The sequence below is a fragment of the Dermochelys coriacea genome, chromosome 13 (genome assembly GCF_009764565.3).
Source record: "Dermochelys coriacea isolate rDerCor1 chromosome 13, rDerCor1.pri.v4, whole genome shotgun sequence".
Lineage (NCBI taxonomy): Eukaryota > Metazoa > Chordata > Testudines > Dermochelyidae > Dermochelys > Dermochelys coriacea.
In genome coordinates this window covers 14,305,729-14,322,427 of record NC_050080.1, presented here as the reverse complement: position 1 = coordinate 14,322,427, position 16,699 = coordinate 14,305,729, and the positions used below count along the sequence as shown (strand labels likewise).

The 16,699-nt window shown below is 38.1% G+C and overlaps 1 long non-coding RNA gene across 2 annotated transcripts; it reads left to right on the top strand.

The window, feature by feature from the left end:
• Nucleotides 1-9,607: 9,607 nt before the first annotated feature.
• On the top strand, nucleotides 9,608-15,412 carry LOC119842397. Of its 2 annotated transcripts, XR_005288732.2 has the most exons (4): nucleotides 9,608-11,115; nucleotides 13,657-13,810; nucleotides 15,066-15,227; nucleotides 15,349-15,412. It is a non-coding gene; the product is annotated as an uncharacterized LOC119842397 (long non-coding RNA). The 2 variants fall into 2 exon arrangements; XR_006275463.1 differs by having other exon boundaries at nucleotides 15,066-15,379.
• Nucleotides 15,413-16,699: the final 1,287 nt, after the last annotated feature.

Sequence of the window (16,699 nt, the reverse complement as noted above, 5' to 3'; positions counted from 1 at the left end):
TGGCTGCTACTCAGAAGCTTATCTGAGAGTAACATTTGTCCTACACTCAGTTTGAGCTTAAGTATGTTATTGTCTCTTGCTAAAAATTCAAAGACAAAAGATTTTATCTATGCTGAGATAATATTCAAAAATTTCTTCTTCTGCTTAAGGACCCAAATCAGGGATAAAGGCACCACTGTACTAAGCACTACGCAAACAACTATCACAAAAACTGTCTCTGCCCACCACCCCGAGAGCTCATTATCACTGGCTGTCACAGGTTAGCTGGGCCTGTTAAGAGGAGTTGGGCCTCAGCCCCACCTGTGACTAAATTAGCTCATCTCTCCAGGGGGGAGTAATAATAAATGATGTCATGTGACAGGTGGATCAGGTGGCTGAATCAGGCCTAAGGTAGTGAAGGAAGCGGCCTTAAAAAGGAAGTTAGGTGTTGGCAAACATCTGTAGATGTCTAGGGGGAAACGAGAAGGCTCTAGTAGAGTCCTGATTCAGCAGGGGGAAAGGTAGCCTGCTTGCCGGCCAATCTTTCCTGTTTCAGAGAGGAGTAAGATTGACAAGGAAAGGCCACTGAGGTTGGCTATCAGCTTATATGACTAAACGCTTCCCATGCCCTCTGAGGAACTGTGAGATGCCTCTCTTAGGAGACAAAGACTTTGGAGCAAAGCTCCTCAGGTAGAAGGAGTCGAACCCAGCTAGGCACTGAGCAGAAGAGCCAGTTTGAACTTTGAAAAGAATTTTCACGAGGGAACGTGAGCCTCAGAGAGGAGGGGCTGAACCAGCTGGAGACTGGGGTGAAGACTTGGTGGGTTTTTGTTTGTCTTTTTGAGACTGGCTTACCCTGGCAGGGTTGGACTTTTGCTAAATGACTTAGCCAGAGGGCCAAGCCACTGGCTCAGTCAAGCCAGGCTGTGGGTTTTATTTAAAAAAAAAAAAAAAAAAGGCGCCCTGAGAAGAGACAGCTGAGGCAAGGGGCTGCAGAGCCACCCAGCCCATGAGGGGTTGCTTAGGAGGTAGCTGGTCTATTTACACTGTCTATATATAGATTTCAGAGTAGCAGCTGTGTTTAGTCTGTATTCGCAAAAAGAAACGGAGTACTTGTGGCACCCTAGAGACTAACAAATTAAGCTTATGCTCAAATAAATTTGTCAGTCTCTAAGGTGCCACAAGTACTCCTTTTCTTTTTGTCTATATATAGTGTCACAGCTATTAACAAGCTCTTTAAAACAAATTATATGCAAACTGTTCCAAAAGTGTGTGTGTTCTTCAGATAAGAGCCTAAAGGGAACTGTATAAGAATAATTGTTTATTAACATACATCTTGCTTGTTTTCAGCTTGTTCTGTCAATAGTCATAAGAGGTCTCTCTCAGAAGCCATTTATAGTGACAAGAACATGTCTTTTAGTCAAAAATTTAAAGCATGTGCACTTCCAGGGGTGAGCCAAATGTTACTAACACAGAACTGCAAAATCCAAACTAGTCTGATTTCTACTGAGGAAGAAGAGGAATTCAAGAGTGCTGAGCAACTGACAGTCTTCATCTTCCATTTTTGTAACAGCTGAAGCTAAATGAATGTGATGTGAGTTCATAGCTATTGTCTCAGAATCTAATAGTTTGGCATAGAGAGTTGAGAAGCTGATATCCAGCCACCTTCAACTTTATCCTCCTTTCCCTTCATCAGCTGAGATAATGGGGATGTGAGGAGTAAGCAATGTTGTTGTTTTTTTTTATTCTGATTTCTGCCTTTGATGCTCTAATAAAGACATCAAGTTCAATGGAATGGTCTTCTCCTCCTCTCTAGGTGACTTAATTATAGGGCAACAAACCTAATAGCCAATTAATAAATGGACAATCCTCCTGTGTATTTGGTTTCTTTGGAAACAAACCTTTTATATCTGTAGTTTAGAGATTTTTTTTAATTAAAATCACATCACTGAAGAAATCACTCTACAAATTAAAAAAAAAAAAGAAAAGAAAAAACCTATACCATGTGCCTTAATATGTTTAGAAATAATATTTAGCAAAACACTCACTTGCAAAAGAAAGTAAAAAAAAAAAAAGTGTAACTTCTGCAACTCTGAATGTAACAAAAAGCTGATTATTAAAAGAACCATTGAGACAAAACACTTGAAAAATATCTGATGAAACTAATGCCAGTATGACAATTTACTTTAAAGAAATTTTGGAGCATGTCTAAGGCCATGGGCATAACTTTAAGCATGTGAATAGTTGCATTGACTTCAAGGGGCCTATTCATGTGCTTAAAGTTACACATATTCTATGTGTTTGCTGGCTCGATGCTTTGAGAAAGTTCTCCAGAAAGGGCAGTTGAGAATAACTTGTACTACATGTGTTGGGGGAAATTTTCAGAGGAGCCACCTCCTTGGTGCAGGAACAAGCTATGACCATGATGTTTGTGCTTGCTTATTTGCATGCACAGTTGAATTGTGGGAGCCAAGCTGAGTACCTGTGCAGGTATAATCAGATGGTCAGCAGTACTGGTACTTGGATTTGAGCCCACAATTAATCTTGCAGACAAAATGTGTGCCTTCAAAAGAAAGGTTGGGACTTAGCCCAGGTTAGAGTATCTATTAGGGTTGTCAAGAGATTTAAAAAAAAAGAATATTTAAATATTTTGGATGTTTTCTACATTTTCAAATATATTGATTTCAGTTACAACACAGAATACAAAGTGTACAGTGCTCACTTTATGTTTATTTTTTATTACAACGATTTGCACTGTAAAAAACAAAAGAAATAGTATTTTTCAGTTCAGCTTATACAAATACTATAGTGCAATCTCTTGATCATGAAAGTTGAGCTTACAAATGTAGAATTATGTACAAAAAAACCTGCATTCAAAAACAAAACAATGTAAAACTTTAGAGCTTACAAGGCCAATCAGTCCTACTTCTTTGTGCAGCCAATCGTTCAGACAAATCAGTTTGTTTACATTTGCAGAAGATAATGCTGCCTGCTTCTTGTTTACAATGTCACCTGAAAGTGAGAACAGGCTTTTGCATGGCAGTGTTGTAGCCGGTGTCGCAAGATATGTTCCAGATGCACTGAATATTCATATGTTCCTTGATGCTTCAACCACCATTTCAGAGAATGTTCATGTTCTTCACTTGAGTCAGATGCCAGCACCAGAAGATTGATTTTTTAAAAAATTTTTTTTGGTGGTTGGGGTTGTGTAGTTTCCACATCAGAGTGTTGCTCTTTTAAGACTTCTGAAAGCATGCTCCATTCCTCATCTCCCTCTCAGATTTTGGAAGACTTTTCAGATTCTTAAATCTTGGGTTGAGTGCTGTAGCTGTCTTTAGAAATTTCAGATTGGTATTTTCTTTGAATTTTGTCAAATTTGCAGTGACAGTGTTCTTAAAACAAACATGTTCTGGGTCATCATTCGAGACTGCTAAACGTGAAATATATGGCAGAATGTGGGTAAAACATTGACCCAGACTCTCTACTTGCTCTTGGTGAGGAGCTGGGTGCCCAAAAGTAGCCCCTTACCCATGATCCCACCTTGTCTGGCAGTAATTCAGTATGTTTGATCAAAGTTCCCATAGTTTAAAATGAAAACTTTATTCCCAAATAACCTTTCCTTCCTTCATACTTAACTACGGAATTATGTGCAGTTTTAATAATGTATCTCCTTCCGATTGACACAGATGAAGAAAAGCAGCCCCATACAAAGAGTTTTATTAAAACTGAATAAATAATTCATAATGAATAGTTTATTGAACACATTTTGCTTCCCATTCTGTTCACAAATTGGCCAAGAACAGACTGTGATTTTCAAAGATTTATTAATTATTCAGAACGATTCACCAAATAATTCTTGGTCTTCAGCTCATTCACATCCACTTCATTATGAATATTTGATATTTAAAATGGAAGATGTTTGTTTGGATACATAGATCCCATGTTATGATCCTATTTGGATGATACTGATCCTGTCCGACGTGGATGAGCATTAGAATCAGGTTTTCAGTGCAAGTACTTCTGCTTTCTAATTTGAAACTTGCTTTCTATGCATGTTCTGCAATATTTGTTTTCAATTCGCTTTTTTAAAAAAGAATCAATATTCCTGCAAGTAAACTTATTCACTAGAAATGTTCACAGAAAGCAAACTCAAAAGGGACATGAACAAAGACATTTACATGGTTTATGAGAACATCCACAGTTACAATAGTAAGGATTAAAAACCAGCCTCCTCCCACCAAAATTTAGAATGCTATACATTTAGGGTGCAATCCTGGCCCCATTGAAGTCAACCATGGTGGTGGCTTGGAGGAGTGAGATTAGGAACAAATTTTTGCTGTGGGTAGATTATTCCACTAATGCCTACTACAGAGTTTCTTGCATCTTCCTATGTAGTATCTGGTACTGGCCTCTAATGGAGATGGAATACTCGGCTAGAGATGCCTGTTTCATGGGAAATTCTGAAAGAAAAAAAAATCCATTCCAAAATATAACATCCCTCCCCCAAATGTTCTAAATTGCCCATTACATGAAATTCTGAAAAAAACATCTGTTTAAATTTGAAACATTTTGTTCTGATTTTGACCTTTTTAGATTTTTCTTTAATATAAAAATGAACAAATTTCACTTTGAAAAGTCACTTCAAAATGGAAAATTTAAATGTTCCATTCCAAAACTTGTCAAAATGGAATGTTTCAATATTAAACAAAATGAAGTATTTTTTTTATTTCTTTGATGAAATTTTGTCAAAACTGACTTGTTTCTCGAACTGTTGATTTAGACTAAAAGAAAAGGAGTACTTATGGCACGTTAGAGACTAACAAATTTATTAGAGCATAAGCTTTCGTGAGCTACAGCTCACTTCATCGTGAGCTGTAGCTCACGAAAGCTTATGCTCTAATAAATTTGTTAGTCTCTAAGGTGCCACAAGTACTCCTTTTCTTTTTGTGAATACAGACTAACACAGCTGCTACTCTGAAACCTTGATTTAGACTGACATTTTTCATCAAAAAAAATTACAACAAAAAGTTTACACCCAGCTCTACTCATTTTCCTCACTGGTATGAAATTAAATATATTTAATCACCTCTTAGAATGTTATGAGCATGAATTAGTCAATGTTTCCACAGAGCCTGTAGATGTAAAGATTGTTAGTATTCTCTCAAATAACATTTTACCACTATATTTAATGGACTTTAAATTAAAATGCCAATTACAACCTGATTTGTTTTCTTTAAATGCCATTTTATTTTTAATTGCAGCATACACAGACAGTAGTTCTGTTTAATTGTAACAAGATTGCTGAAATATTACTTTTAGTCATACATACACTTTAATGAGGGTAAAGCTTTTACTCCTAATTTTCTGTAATTGGAGTAAATTAGACTATTTGGCTTAGCACCTTCAGCGTAGCTAGAAGGGGAGGAGCTGAGTGGGTTTTATGGCCATGCTAAAGAGTGTGTCTCCTGCCACAAAAGTAGGAATATGATCAGAGTGTCTATTTGGTATCGGAGTTCCAGGATAAAGAGAAGAATGAAATAGTTCTGATGTAGAGATCCCTCTTTTGCATGGCAAAAACTTTTCATGAGTCAATGGAGTTCCTCACTGATATCGCCACTGGGATCCAGCGCTGTTAACACTAACTTATTACTATTATTATTTATTTGTAGTGCCTAGAACCTCAGGCCTGGACCAGGACCCCATTGTGACAGCTGCTGTAAAATTGCAGAATAAAAAGATGATCTTGGCCCCAAGGAGCTGGATAGAGTCAGACGCAGGAGTACAAGTAAGCAATGAGACAATATTGGCCATCATGGTAGGTGTGCTCTTTGCACACTAGCAGTCTTGTCATGTTTTTTTTGTAGGCATCACAGCAAAGGGGAGTTTTGAGGTGGGATTTGAAGGTGGAGATAGGTTGCAGAGATTTCAGGAAGTACCTACCAAGTATGTGGGGCAACATGGGAGAAAGTACAAAGATAACTGTTTGAAAATGTAACAGGTAGGCAATGGAGGCTGATATCCTGGGCTGATTGAAGGTGAGCATTGACATCTTGATAGCTAATGAGAGAAAATAGGTTGGGTGGATTGACCAGGAAGGGCCTTGAAAGGAATACAAGCAGGTTAAATTTGATGAAACAGGAAGATGGATCCAGTGGAGGTATGGAAAAGATGGGGTGATATGGTCAAAGAGATGGGCTAAGGAAATGATCTTTGCAGAAGCATTCTGAATGGATGTGAGCAGGACAAGATTGCATTTGTCAAGGTGAGAGAAGGATATTGCAGTAATCAAGATGAGATGAGATGAAATGAGATGAGATGAGAGCTTGTAGAAGAGTTTTCCTTATATAGATAAATAAGAAAGACCATGTCTTAGGGATGTGATGCCGAAAGAATTGGTAATATTTTGACATAACCTCGATGTGAGGGCCTAGAGAGAGGTCCAAATCAAAGATGGCACCCAGGTTACAAGCCTGAGTGACAGACAGGTTGGTGATGTTGTCCACAGTGACTGAGAAAGGATAACAATGCTTTGGGCCAGATCTCCAGTTCCTCTGAATTCTCCTTTGTGCTGCTTCAGTGATATAAGGGGCACTTAAAGCTGCCTTAAGCATAGGGGAGTCTTCATCTAACATAGGGCTGGCATTATCAACTCTATACCCACTGCTCCCAGCCCTCTTGGCATAGTAGAAATTTCATGATATGCTGGAGGGTTTAAGTGACTTTGATGATGAGGCTACTTGCAGCACAAGGTACTACCCTTTGAGACTAAGGATGGCAGAATCAGGCCCTTAATTCATGACCAGGAAAGGACTTAAGCAATAACATTAATAGCCAGAATCAAATGTGGGAAACATCCATGCTAGCTTTTAAAAACATGTTAAATATCTTCACTTAATTAACAATAATTAATTCCAGGTAGAAATGTCTAATGAAGACAAGCCCTTGGAGAGTGCTTTAGACCGAGTATATGTATCTGGAATCTAGTTGATCAGTGAACAAGTTAAGTCTTTTACACTGAGGGAAGGCAAGAAAGCCTGTAAAGCCTGTATTAACTGCTAGGCATGGAAGAAAGAGCCCTCAGCTGTAGCTTAATAAGTGGGAGCCGTAAAGATGGTTGGAATTTGCTGGTCAAATGGCTTATAGTTAAAAGGGTCTGCAACTTTACCATGCTCATCAGAGACATATAAAAGGTCATTTGTATGTTGAAACTTATCCAATTTGCATGGCTAAAGATAACTGTGTGTGCCCACGTGTGTGTACACAGATCAGGACCCCCACTGTGCTAGGAGCTGTACAAGCATATAGTAAGACAGCCCCTGTGCCAAAGAGTTTACACATAGTCATTCTTATTATGAACACTTTACTTCATTAGGTGCTCTATGTGGAAATTATACTATTCCTGCGATTGCACCGTTAATTTTCTTAGAATGTTTTTAGAAAATGATCAGTAGTGAAACACTTTGAGTACAGAGGGTATTTTTGGAATGCTACCTGCCATGGCACAATGAACAGAAGCTGTAGCGATGCTTCTCTTCCAGGAGCCCTTTAGTACCTTTCTCCTTATTGTTTTGAAAGGAAAAAATAGAAAATTGAAAATGAAGTTGCAGCAGTACATGGAAGGAATGACTGTATTGTATGTGCTTTTTGCAAAATAGACCAGAACAGGCTTTCAGCCATCTACACAATTAAAGCAAACAAGGCTAAAAATAATCCCAGAGTGGAAAACAAATTGACTTTAGAATATGATTATACCTAAATTTCATAGACTTCATGTCATCCTGCATTCACAGTATAATTCCCACTTTAGCAGAATGGTAAACATTTTGTTTCATCCAATCATTCATTCTTCCTGTTCTGAGGAACAATTTTATGTGCAGAGAAACAGGAATGAAAAGATGAGTTTCCAGAGCCTTTCCATGATAAATGATGTCACATACACACACAAATGCTACATCTGAAGTGTTTTTTGCCCTCCCCTCCCTCTATCCCCCAGTGCTACATTCTTGGCACATACTCTGAATTTGAGCAAAAAAAGATAGACCTCATCTTGTGAGTCATATTCTTGATTGATCTAATTTACCTTGAAGGTTAATGTATTCTAAACTAATTCAGAGATTAATAACCACTTAAAGATATATGAAAGACATTTAGCTGTATACCAGACGAGTGTTGTAACCTATTTTATTATCTCTTCAATGACTTTGGGAGTTCATCTGATGAGATTTAAAGGGAAATTTGATTGTATGATATACCGAGAGATGGGTACAGAGAATAAAGTATTTTTCAGAGCATACTCCTGTTAATACTGAAAACAAGGATGCAATCCTGTTTGCTTATATTACATTTTTCAAATGAAGCATATTTATTTTCAAGGTGAGAACTAATGTTCAATCTCTTTAGGCATTTATAGTAGGCCTGTCATTGGAATTTCTACAAGGATCAAACAAATAGAGCTATCCAGAAAGACAGCCAGCTCTCCATCCTGCTCTTGACTTAATCATAGGTTTTGATCTTTGAATGTATAGGATTTCCTCCTTCTGTAGTTCTTTGGGGAATGCTGGGACAAAGAGGCAGGCCAGATAGTGCAAACTGAATTGAGGTAAATGGAACTATTCTTGATTATTTTGGATACCAAAGTCTCCAATATAAGCCCCTGCCTTTGTCTACAGAGGTCTATATATAGGCTTTTTAAAATGCAGTATGCTGGATAATTGCAGCTGCTGTGGTGGGTTTCAGGAGAGGTGGTCTCTCAGGTAGTATGGTCATATCCTACTTAGAACTTTACAAATGAATACCAGAACTTTGAAGTCAGTTCAGTAGTGAATGGGGGCCCACTGCAGGTTTCATTCTGGAGTGAGAAGTGCTGAGCACTTGCACGCTGTGCATGCAGAGCACCTCTGGGGATCAGACCTGAAAAGAATAAGTATAATCAAGCTTCAAACCATTAAAACGAGTCTAAATAAAACCTGCTGGTTTGTTGTGATGAGGTAGGCAAAGCCTATCCTGGGCTAGGGCAGGAAAAGTTAATCACCTTGCCTGCAGTTGACTGTACCCTGCTCTCCACTGGTTGAAGTGTCAAGCCAGGAGGGAGAACCTCCCAGCCTTAGGTGGTGATGAGGAGGGAGCAAGAGATATAAAAGGGAGCAACAGACTTCCTCTGGATGCCTGAGCAAGGGTCCCCAAAAGCAATACTGTATCTCTCATTCCATTGCCCATCCATCATTCCAACCCAGTTCCTTTCATTGAATTTCCCTTGGTTTTATTAATAAATGATTTAAAAGGTATGGGGGGGAGGGGAAACTCTCATGCTTCAGAAATAAACAAGGAGTAAATCTCCCCTTCTACTTTCATTGTGGCTACAGTGACAAAATGTAAGAAACATCTCCCACCAGATCTAATATTGGTTCCACTGAAACAGAGGTAAAACTGGGGAGGTGGAGGATTCAGTATAAACAAACCTCTGGCCAAAAACATAATTTTCATTAAACCGTCTGAAGAGCACATCCCAGCAGCTGCAGAGGAACTGGTGTTCAAATTAGCTGAAATATTTTGGCAAATGTCCTGTATTACTTATTATTTTATTTTCTGTATTGTGTTATCTCCTAGGAGCTCCAGTCATGGCCCAAGACCCTGTTGCGCTCAGTGCTGTACAAACACAGAGGAAAAAAGACTATGCCTTAGGGCCTGGTTTTCAGAGAAACAGAGTATCCTCAACTCCCATTAATGTCTATGAGAGCCGCAGGTGTTAATCACCTCTGGGAATCAGACCCCGAGTGCCGGGGTTTATTTTAAGAGCACCACTGACATTGAATTAATCTATAGATCTATTGACTCAGCCCCTTCACTGACCTTAAAAAAGACACATTTTCAGGAAAAAAAATAGATATTATCTAAAACATATTCACATCCAGAGCACGGTATCTCAACACTCGGTTGTCTTTGTGTGCATGACACAGTTTATCTGGGTATTTATCTCCAACCATTGTTGCATAAATAGTGAACATACAATGGGCCCACGCTGGCTACCTGATTTATTTCCACAAGTTATTGATGACTTCATAACTCATGAGTGTCAGAGCAAAGCCGGGCCCAGAGTGATTTATGAAGGGTCATTAATAAAGAATGAAAATAAAGGATGTATCTAGAATCAGCCCTCTTTATGCAACACTAAATCAGACAAATGCCAAGATGAAAACTATCATCCACATTCTCCATGTCAATGAATAGTATGGAGAAAATGGTCTGGAAGATATCAATGTAGAAGAGAAACCATAAACAGCGTGGTGACACTGTGAAAATGACATTGTGTGGTCTCAGATTTATATTTTCCAGACAAACTGGCCCAGTTCACTGGCAGCAACAATATGAATTCTTAAGCAAGAAATCACCATGTCTCTCCTCTGAGCAACTATGAATGCCTTTCACTCTTATACAGAGTTTGGCTGGCTGATGGGAATAAGAAAACTGATAAAAGATGAACTAAGTGACTGGTACTGGTATATGTAATGCATAGGGCCTTGGCAAAGGGTCCCTTGTTCTTTGCAAGCAACTCTCATCCCAGACCTGATGAACTCAGTACATCAAATGTTTTGCTTACAGGGTATTTGTCCATAAAGGGTCAAATGTAAGGTCTCTATTGAAAGCTTTCAACTTATTGATGTTTATAATCATGATGTGTGGGTGATATTTAAGGAATAATGTAACTATATTCAAGTTTGTGCCCTTATGGTCTTAAAGTTAAAAGGAATCACCAAGGCATGATGCTATTCGGTGATGGTCTATTCATGCAGGATGAAATTGCCATCCCTCCCTGGTCAGCCAGTGGCATACTGCAAGGTTCAGTTGTCCCATCATAGAACAGTCAATAGAAAGCCATCAAAGACAACTGCAAACAATCGAAACTACTTGGAGATAAACAAGGAATGTTACCACAGATGGGGAATTGCCCGGTCTCTGAATAAAGACAAATGACTGTTTCAATATAACATGGAATGGGTCTGGATCCATTCACTGATGAGACATCTTGTTGAACAGGGGTGTTTTTCATGAAATATTAGATCCTATTTCCTGTGAAGCCAGCCAGTTCTGCAACAATCTGAACTTTGGAAGGAAAACCTACTTTATTATCTAGGAAAGGTAACTATTAATAAGTGTAGGCTCTAGTTTGCATTTTTTTATGTTCTTAAATAAACCTTCTTTTGTTTCATTACAAGTGCTGTGTGTTACACTGGAGCAGTGATTTTAAACTGAGGTACACTGCTCTTTTGGTGGCAGAGGATCTGGGATTTTTGTGAGTAGCCAGTGTCAGGAGCTGGATATCACATGGCAACTCTTCAAGGGAGTTAACTCTTAACTCTTGTTAAGTTGTCAGGCAAAGGCAAGGCTGGTATAGCCTAGAGGAGAGTGGGTGTCTAAAAGGCTGATGGTGTTAGAGAGCCAACACACATTTACCACAATCAAAACTCCCTCATGCTGGAAGCAGGAGGTAGGAAGATAACTCACTGTCCTAGATACCCTGAGAACCATCACAGTATGCAGAGGAGTTGTATATTCAGATGGCCCTGGAAAAACTAAAGGTATATTTATGCTACAATAGCACAGTGATGGCACTGCAGCTGTAGTGTAGATGCTCCTTACACTGAGGGCAGGGTTTTTTCCATTGATGTAATTAATCCACCTTTCTGAGAGGTAGTAGCTAGGTCTACCAGAAGAATTCTTCCAGCTGTGTCTACTGTGGGGATTAGGTTGACCTAACTACATTGCACAGGGTGCAATTTTTTTCACAGCCCTGAGCGAAGTACCTAATCTAATTTTTAGGTGTAGACCAGGCCTAAGAGGTAATTTAAGCAAGCAACAAAACCAAGTGGGAGTAGGAGAGAAAGTGGGAGTCTGAAGAGGAAAGAGATTGGTCTGGGAGAAGGAATAGGGACCTGAAGGATGATAGGAGATTAGTTGCTGTGGGAGTGTCTCCTAAGCAGACCTACAAACACATTGCATTGTGCGATGGTACTGTATATCCGTTTGTCACGTTGATTGGGCCATGACAAATTGCAACAAGAGAGAAACAATGCAATGTTTATGAAATAAGAAAAGTTTTCTTTCAATTGACTAGTATGTTTGGAGACTGAACAAGTAGAGACTTAAAAATATCTCATTTAAAAGAAAGTGCACTTCAATGCCACATTGCTCAGGACATTTAGCTCCACAATAGCTTTTCACTCGTGTGGTGTCACGCAGCCGTCTAAGATGGAATTATTGATAATCTTGCTGAAATACTAAGTGTCAGAAGATCAATGGTATCCGTTGCCAGTCCACAAGCATGAATGACAATTTACTGAGTCAAAACCATGATTTGAATTAACTGAGGAACTGCTGTTAATTTTAGTTTTCTGAATTTTTTTACATGTGTAATGGTTTGGTGGTGATGTTGGATCACCATTTATTTGCTAAGACTGGGCTATAATGTTTAACTGTAAATGGTCATATAAAGCAAATCTTTTGCCCTGTGTCAAGAATTTAAAATGGTGAAAGCCATTTTTCTCCCATCTTTGGTTAACCCTAAAATCGCTATTTTATATCTTCTTCATCAAATAAATAAATAAATAATGAAAATTAGAAATTTCAACCAATTTTTCAAGAAAAAGACAAAATTTTATCCACAATTTTTGATAAATTTGAATTATGATTGTTGATTATTTTGGTGGTAGCAATTAAAGGCCATAATTAGCAAACAGGGCCCCATTGTGCTAGGCCTTTTGCACACATCTAATAAAAAGAGAATCCCTGCCCCCAAAAGCTTACAGTCTTTGACTCTATAATTTATTTAATTATGAAATGAAAGACTTCCATTGACTTCAGTGGATTTTGGATCAGGTCCCAAGTCCACAACAGCTCCTTTTGGCTTGGTGTCTCATGCCAAGGTTATTGCAGTGCATGAGATGCATATGCTAATATTTAAAGTTCTGCTGTGCCTCCAGGGAATGAGTTAAGCATGTCATTTCAATATTAACATTATATTTCCAGGATGTGCTTAATTTCCAATCTAATCTTACAGGTGCTATAAAATTCCTGTATTTAATCCAGTAGACATACTGTAAGCTCAATGCTGATTTAGGAGTGTTAGATTCTGAAGATGGAAGATAGGATTGCTTTCCTATCTTGTTAAGCATCATGTTAAAATCGGTCTCTTGTTCAGGGTTGATTTTAAAATGTTGCTATATCTGCTCTTTGGCAGAGAACTTCAGAACCAAATGGGCACATGCTTAAATTGCTTTTATTTGAATTTAATTTAATTGCAGGTACATTGAAAAGCACTTGTGCAAACGTGGCTTTAGGATTATAGATAACATTTTTTTTTAGATATTATGGATAATAAAGTAAATCCAAAATATTCAGTGACATAAGAGTACTGTTAGGGGATATTGAGTCACTAAATTATGGTAATTGGTTGCAACTTTACATGTTTATGAATTTTCAGTAAGATAGATCATGACTATTTTCTCTGTATTTCCTATTTGATTTCCAATATCTGCATACATTACCATTTTTCTTTCTGATTTGCAAAGAGATTCTGTAATGCTTATGAGTAAATGAGCAAATAAGGCACAAATATTATAAGCACAAGAGATTCTGAAATTAGGATGAAATTATAACACTGACATCCAATTTAAACTTCAGCACTGCTGGAATAAGAAGTAGGACTTTTATCGTTCAGTAAAGAATGATGAAATTCTGCCGGGCATATTGCTAATGAGTATGAAGCATGATGAGGCACCAAGACTCGATGTACCCAATACCGGTACTTAGGAGCCCTATAATGGACTTTCCCAAGGTAAGTTTTGGAATGATCTGTATGCTGAGATCATACAAAAGATGTGGAGTAAATTGTATTATTTTAGCTTGTTTATCAACTTGTCATCATCTCTCCCGTGCAATGTAGCATTGTAAATCTGACTGACACAGAGAAAGTCACTAAGATCCACTGGCCCTGTAGAGTTCTAGCAATATTATTATGAAAAATACATTAATTTGTCTATATGGAAAGGATTTAAAGGTTGTTGCATTCATTTGTTACCAGAGACCGAACACTTAATCACACACGGGCTGTTCAGCAAGAAAATCATCTCTTCTTCACAAGTCTATTAACTGCACTTTTACAGAGTCTTGAGAATTGTTTATACTGGAGCATACTAATGAAGCTGACATCTAAACTTGATGTATTAGTGCTCAAAAATGTGATTAAGTGCCCTGTTAATTAACTTTTTTTGCCATAATGATTGTAAACCTGCAGTCATATATTTTAAAGCCGTCTGTGCTGCCTAAGAAAGGCTGGTAGACTGGTATAACAGGAATGCTGCCAGATAATGATTACTTATAACAGCAACATATAGCCCGCCTCAGAATTGGCATAATACATAAAAACAAGTGCTGAAGCTACAATATCATTATAACAGCATTAAGGAAATGCGCACTCTTTGCCTGTTACTTTTGCTTCCACCTCTGTGGGGAAGACACTGTCTGTAGTAACTACTATCAACTTTTTCATCTATTGGTTGTGTTACAGTAGTGCTCAGAAGCTTCAGATATGATCAAGCCCCATTGTGTTAGGCACTGCCCAGACCCCTAGTGAGAGACTGTCCTTGCCTTGAAGAGTTTGCAATCTAAACAGACAAGAGAGAGAAAGGGTGAGAGAGGAAGTTTTATCATTTCATTTTTTTGCAGATGGGGAACAGAGGCTTGGAAAGTTAAGAGCCAGATTTTCAAAAAAGCTCTGTTCCTGTTTAGGCATCAGAATAAATGGCCAAATTTTTAAAAGGGCTGAGCATGTTGGGAGTTGAGCTGTTTTGAAAGTCTGACTGCGAGCGTCATAATTGGAGCTGCAGCGTGCTGAGCACTCTTGAAAATCTAGCCAAGGCCACATAGGGAGTCTGTAGTAAAGACAGGAACTGAAGCCAAATTTTTTGAATTCAGTCTAGTAACTTAACTGCAAGATCATCTTTCCTCTCATACTGCAAAGCATATTGTTTATATCTCAGTGAGGTTCTTGTGTTTAACTGTGCTGTCATTTGCCTTGGCTGTGTTCACAGATTTCAAAAGTGTCTTATTCCTAGACCCAAAACAAGGGGAGAGCTAGTGATGCTTCATCAGCAGGGAAAGAGAAGTGCCACTTTATCATATCTCTGTGCGTATACTGACCAGCCAGAAACACTGGATGAAACTGGGGAACCAAGAAGACAGAGTGTGACCAAGTAAGAGACTTCCATTCACTGCAATACTTCATGGGGTGGCAGCCAGGTAACCAATGTCAACCTGCTGTTCCATGTGCAACTACACGATCGATTTACACATTCCATTTGTATTTGTTTACAGTTCTGTATCTTCCATCCCAGGGAGTGTTCTAATCTCTCAGCTGACATTAACAGCAAGACAAAAAGGTGATGCAGAACTGAGTGTCTTTGAAATAAAAAAATGAAATAAGGGGACTTCTTCTATATGTCCTCATCTCACGGAATTTCCACTGAGGACAATAGGAGCACAATGTTGGGCTTGCAGAATCAGGTATCATGGGATATATTTTTCTAGGAAATTAGTCAACTAGCGAAAGAAGCAGATCTCTGAGCCAGAGAAGTAGACCACTGAGTGAATGTAGAACTATCAGACTCAGCACACACAGCTGTTGGCATATTGTATATAGTGAAACTGATCATAAAATGGCAATATGATTCTCAAAAGTTTTTTCACTACATATTTTCCTATTTTTTGTCAAAATTCTGTTTGAACATTTTCTTAGCAGAGAGACACAGATGTTGGCTTTCTTTATGTTGCATTAGTGAAAATGCAATAGAGGAAACGCCAAGGTTGGTACTTTCAGAAAATAACCTATTAAATTAATCTCAACCAAATAGATGATAAAAAGGCTTAGTTGAAATGTATCCTTTGGAGCTGTAGTCCTTTCTTTATTACTTTTCTTATTCCTGGGTTTCAGTGTTTAAGAAATGACATTCATTCCTACTATCTTTGATAATTTTTGGAAATGCTTTGTTTTTGTTGAACTACTTTCACTGACAAGACCACTCTAGTAATAATTGTAAAACATTTTGTCATCCCAGTTCTGGAACATATTTCACAACCAAGGGAATATATTAAATCCACTCTACCTCCGTGCATTTGCATTCTGCAGTTATTAATGAGTTAATGGTCTGTACAGTTTTAATGACTAGAACATAAATGAAGAGCCAGGAAAGGATATTAAAGGGAGTGAAGCCCATGAATGACGGCTTTAATTATACTTCCATCTTCAGGTCATTAGCTGCATAACTACCTGTGGATGAACTAATAATTACTCTCTTGTGATACCAGAGAATTTGCTTTACATATTAAATATCATTTCATCATTCAGTCTGGATGCATAAAAATATTAACATCCTTTCTACGAATGATTAAAATCACTGACACCAGGTGCGTACCAAAGGAAGAAAGTGCAGTCAACACATACGAGTATAACTCCTCTCATGATACATAAGGCTTCAATTTGCAAAATCATCTAATTGGATCTTTGACTTTCCATTAATTTTTCTAGTTTTCTAATTTTTCTGTGGGCATCTAAACCCCTTAGACAGCTTGATAAATTTCAGCCAACATACTCTTGGTTATTCATAAAAAGGAACAGCCATGTGTCTTGAGAGAATTTACATTCATTGTTAGTTATACTCTTTATTTT